Genomic DNA, 6,000 nt, shown 5'->3' with positions numbered 1-6,000 from the left:
TGCTGAGGCTTCGGTCAGTCAAAGAAGGAGCGGTGGAGAAGGTGGCCGTCTGACCAATGTGTTCAGACAATTTTTTAGTCCGCAGCCCCAAGGTATGATCGGTTCCAGCAACCATCGCCAGAGTCTGTTTTACATGGTGCAGGAATACCTAGGGGCTAGATCTGACTTGGACACCTTTCCCACCGAAAATCCTCTGGGTTACTGGGTCTTGAGGATGGATCACTGGCCAGAGCTTGCACAGTATGCAATTGAGCTATTGGCCTGTCCTGCATCCAGCGTTTCGGAATGCACATTCAGTGCTGCTGGAGGCTTTGTAACTGATCACAGGGTGCGTCTGTCCACCGACTTGGTCAATCGACTGACCTTCATAAAAATGAATCAGTCTTGGATCATCACCAGCTACCAAGCACCTGATGCTGATGTATCCGAATAATTTTTTTTTAAATGTCAGATCCCTTCAAAGACTGCCTATGCTGATGCTGAGTGACTATCCTGTTATGGTGAGTAATTATCCTCTTCCTCCTCAATGATCATGCTGATAGCTTGTAAGAACATTTTTGGTTCTGGGCGCCGCCACCAGTGCCTAAGGCCCAATTTTTCAGCCCCTGTTTAACAGGGGCATGTAATTACAATTTTTGATGCAATTCTTTGCAGCAGTGCTAGTTTCTGCGCCCCAACTAGAGTATCTGTGAGGGGTTGCAGTTTTGTGGCACCAGCACCAGTGCCTAAGGCCTAATTTTTCTGCCCCTGTTCAACAGGGACATGTAATTAGAATTCTTGATCTAATATTTCACAGCAGGGCCCGTTCCAGTGCCCACCATGAGTAACTGTGAGGACTTACAGTGTTGTGGCACCAGCACCACCACCACCATCACCAAAGGCCCAATTTTTCTGCCCCTGTTCAATAGGGGCATGTAATTACAATTCTTGATCTAATATTTCATAGCAGGGCCCTGTGAGGGCTTACAGTGTTGTGGCAACACCAACACCTAAGGCCCAAATTTTTGCAGAAGGAGACAACAGGAAGTGAGATGAAATCTACCCCTAGGAAGGGAAATTCTCTCCTGTAAGAGTTAATATGGGAAAAAATTTCTCCTTTCCACTGATGCTTTATCACCAATCCTTGTTTCACTAAAAACCCCAAATTTTCAAAAAACATTTGTCATTGGGACAAAAAGTTAGGTGAAATCTTCTGAAGAGGGGCACAGACAACAAAACAAATGTCACAGGGGTGATAACCCTTCCCTATGTTTTCCAAAAAGTTTAAAATAGATTTTTTGGCTGGAGCTAAACATGTTAAAAATGTACCAGTTCAAAATTACAAACAGATTCTACCTAACAACAAACCTACAGTCCCTCTCTTGTTTTCACCACCTGTATACTCCTGTTCAGAGTATATAGGGCCTGGTGGCCCCACACCTTTCCTTTTTTTAATTTGGGTGCGGGGTTCCCCTTAATATCCATACAAGACCCAAAGGGCCTGGTAATGGACTGGGGGGTACCCATGCCATTTGTCTCACTGATTTTCATCCATATTGCCAGGACCCAACATTACATTAAAGCCGCAAGCACTTTTAAATGACTTGTATTCCTTTAAAAATGTCATTTTGTACAGGGACTGTTCTAAGCACGGGAAACATGTGCCACTTTACAGGCATACTATAGACACCCCCCAGGTATGATATTTAAAGGAATATTTCACTTTTTTTTTTACTTTAAGCATCATTAAAATCACTGTTTCTGAAAAAATGGCCCTTTTTAAAACTTTTTTTGCATTGATATATGTCCCCTGGGGCAGGACCGGGTCCCCAAACCCCTTTTAGGACAATACCATGCAAATTAGCATTTAAAATTAGCACTTTTGATTTCGAACGTTCGAGTCCCATAGACGTCAATGGGGTTCTAATATTCGTGCGAATTTTCGGTCCGTTCGCAGGTTCTGGTGCGAATCGAACTGGGGGGTGTTCGGCTCATCCCTAGTTTGAGTTATTTTGAGGGGACAGCAAATTTACACTGTTATACAAGCTGTACACTCGCTACTTTACATTGTAGCAAAGTGTCATTTCTTCAGTGTCATCATATGAAAAGATATAATAAAATATTTACAAAAATGTGAGGGGAGTACTCACTTGTGTGAGATACTGTATATATATATATATATATATATATATATATATATAAATTTTTTTTAGAGCAAATGTGGTTTATAATTTATTTCAGTTCACTTTTTAATTACTTTTTGATTTTTCATATAATTTAATTTCTATGTTGAGGGGCCCCCAAAATTGAAGTGCCCCGGGCCCCCCCAAGGTCTAAATCCAGCATTGGGTATACTACCCTTATTTTCTTACTCCTTCTTTACATTTGAGTCTATTAATGTTAGGTTCATTGCACCACTTTTGGTGCCTATCTCTCCTAGGACCTATGTCCAGGTAGGTGCATACAGGGTAATGGGGCATATATCTCTGTTTGCTGTATAACATAAAAGGAGATCCTGTCATTTAACTGCTCCTCCCTCATCACAGAAAGTAATGCATTGTGGGACAATAATAGTTACAAATTCCCTGAAGGGGTTAGTGAGTGGTGCTACTTTTCTCTGTAGCAGTGGCTGCTGTCAACTCTAATGCCACGTACACACGGTCGGACTTTCCAACGGGAAATGTTGGATGTGAGCTTGTTGGCTGAAAGTCCGACCGTGTGTATGCTCCATCGAACATTTGTTGTCTGACTTTCCGCCAACAAATGTTGACTAGCAGGTCCTCAAATTTTCTGCAAACAAAACTTTGTTGACGGACTTTCCAATCGTGTGTACACAAGTCAAACAAAAGTTCATATATGCTCGGAATCAAGTACGAGCCAGAAGCGCTCGGTCTTGTAAAACTAGCATTTGTAATAGAGATATCACATTCGTCACACGGCAAATTATGATATCTCTCAATGCAGCGCATGCACTACTTCTTTATAATGGTATAATAATGAAGATGCTTTGCTGCTGATATTCACAGAGTTCTGACAAACGTATTTATTTCTAGTGATCTCCTGAATAATATTTGTTTTTGTTGTTTTTTTTTCTCGTGATCTCCAGAAAAATCTTTTTTTTTTTCTAATGATCTCCAGAATACTCTTTTTTTTTTTTTTCGTGATCTCCAGAATAATCATTTTTTTTCTTTTTTTTTTCTAGTGATCTCCATAATTTAAATTTTTGTTTTGTGTGTCAAGTTTCCACAACACCATTATTATTTTGTATTTTTTAACCTCAAAGATACAATTATGTTGGTGTCCCTTGTTAATTTGACTTTGTATTTTTGAAATGTACCTGCCTACTCACAAACTGTCCTTTTTGAAGTAAAACACATAGCCAAGTATTTCTCCAAACAAAAATTTGAAATTTAATAGTACAAGGTCATAACAAAATAAAGAGGAAGGCAAACCTGAGCAGTCCATTTAATAGGGAGCACAATATGTCCAGGAATCTGAGAGATTGGGAGCAGCAGCAGATGACATATAGGTCCCGAGGCTGTGTTCTTACAACAGCCTGCATTTTTTGCCAGACTACACCAAACCCATTCCATCACTCTCAACACTTCCTTCCACGCTTCCTTCCATACTGCTGTGGTGGGTTGGGTGGCTGTGGTGTTGGTGGTGTTGCTGGAGGTGGTGGAGGAGTATGGTCCAACTCACACAGGTGGGTTTGAGTTGTGAGTTCGCCCCTCAACTCCTTGTTTAGGGCCTCCAGAATAATTTCTTCACAGATCGTGCGTTGGCCCTCCTCCATGTGTTCTAGTTTGCTTGCAGTGACACATCCAAATGCCTCGTGGCCACCAGGGGTTGTGTTAAGTGCCGCATTAGCCTGTTTCAAGAAAGCAGTCGTGGACTCTTCAAGATTACTTGCCTTCCTAGTCCTTTTGGTTGGAGGGTGGAGGTTAGGAACCTGGGATTCCATCAGGCTGCTTGCCATGGCCACCTCCTGGCTGAGACTTTCCTGTGTATGAAAATGGTACATAGTTTGAGGTTTTTGGTCATCAATTACACACAATTTTGAGCTTATGACCGGTGCAAATTGAATGTTAACAAATAGAAAAGACTATCGTTCTGACCCCAGCATTTTTCATTCTTGTCCCAATCATTTTTAGCTACTACTGTCTTTTGATATGGAAGCCAATTTGTTAAATCTGAAATTAGTGATCAATAACATCTAGTTAACATCATTCAATTTTTGACAAGAAATACGTTGAAGGATGCTATACCTGGCTCAAGCTGGGCTCCTCCACATCTTCTTCCTGGGTGGAAGGCCCAGGTTGGACTTCAGGAGCCTCAGCTGATGTGGAAGGAAGTGTTGAAGGAAGTGTTAATAGCGATGACCTGGGTTCTGTCTGGTCAGACAAAAACTGCAGGCTGTCGTAGTACCACAGCCTAGGGACATATATACATCATCTGCTGCTGCTCTGGATCTCATGGAATCCTGGACCTTCCTGGAATCCTGGACCAATTTTGGCCTTCAAATAGTTGATGTCTGCCATGGGATACACAGGCTTCACCAATTCCAACAGTTTATACAGCGCTGCCTTCCTCTTTTGCTTGTTCGAATAGTCCCTGCATTGGACTTGCCAGAGACATGGCAGCTCCCTGTACTTGTCTATGAAGTTGGGCAGGAAGTCAGGGGCTGTGAACTTGTCAACCATTTTATCTGCGAGACACAACACAAGACAAACCCTAATGTCAGGCTAAACTCTCCAAATCAACTAACTCAAACTATACGCAGTATAGGCCACTAACTACTGATGCCCCAAGTTACAATTGTACCTTCGTGTGAACGATTGGTGCTAACGATCCTTTGTCCTCCACTCACAGATCCTACGTACTTCACCCACGTGTTCTGCTTTATATACACTGCGCGTGCGTGAAACTCCGCCCCTGTCCTCCTTTCTAGAGTATTCCCTGTCTTTTCTCTTTCGGGCAGAGGGAAAGCACATGGTGGAGACACAGCAGGTGCCTGCAGAGAGCAGCAACAACGAGGAAAGCCCGGAGCAAGGCAGTTCCAGATCCAGGAGGAGATATAAGGCCTCAAATATGTCCTTTGAAGAGATGGAGGACATCTTGAAGAGGACAGACTATGAGGGGAATCATGGACAGTACAGAAACCCAAATGTGAGAAAGTCCAAGATCATGACTAAAGTTGTGAGAAGTCTGAACAGGACTTTTGGGGTACAATGATCCAAGGAGCAATTGAGGAAACGCTGGTCAGACCTGAAATTGAGGAAGCAGGATCAGTATAGAAGGATCAGGAAAGTACTGCAAAAAGTATTTGTCGTGTTCCTATTATTATTATTACTTTCGTGCTGGTCCATGTGCTTTTCTTTACTGTTGTACAGTTTAAAATGCCAAGTTTGAGGTTCGTGGGCACAGTAATCATGAGGTTCATGGGCGCAGTAATCATGAGGTTTGTGGACACAGTATTCGTTCGTATTAAACATCGTTCGTTCAACCACTAATACGACGTTTTTGGCAGATGCAGGTTAACTACATTTGTTCATGCCTATTTTGATTAAAAGAAGTTTATTACATTGTTGTCTAGATGTGTTTGAAACTATAATAAAATGACAACTTGATTCTCTTTAAGGAAAAGACACTCAGCAGCTGTTTACACATCTGGACGCAGGAGCACTAATGTGGGACCTTTTTAGGGTGTCCCACGCCGGTGCTCCAGAGGATACTAGGTGTCTCTCCATGTGTGAAACTTGCACAAAACAGGTAAGTATTCCAGCTTTTGAAAGGGAAAAATACATGTCTTCAGCTTGGAACTCTGCCAAAACAGACAATTGGACGACACTTCAAAGCAATGTTTCATATTACTATTTTTAGCCTAAAATATCTGTCTGCTAAGTATACTTTTTTTGTATTCACATGGGGAAGAAAAGAATCGTGACATTTAAGGACACCAGTAACCCCACACTTCCTGAAGAAGGGGAACTCAGCACACAACCTGAGGATGTGGATGCA

This window comes from Aquarana catesbeiana, linkage group LG04, assembly GCF_042186555.1.
Source record: "Aquarana catesbeiana isolate 2022-GZ linkage group LG04, ASM4218655v1, whole genome shotgun sequence".
NCBI lineage: Eukaryota > Metazoa > Chordata > Amphibia > Anura > Ranidae > Aquarana > Aquarana catesbeiana.
This window is presented reverse-complemented; position numbering follows the sequence as displayed.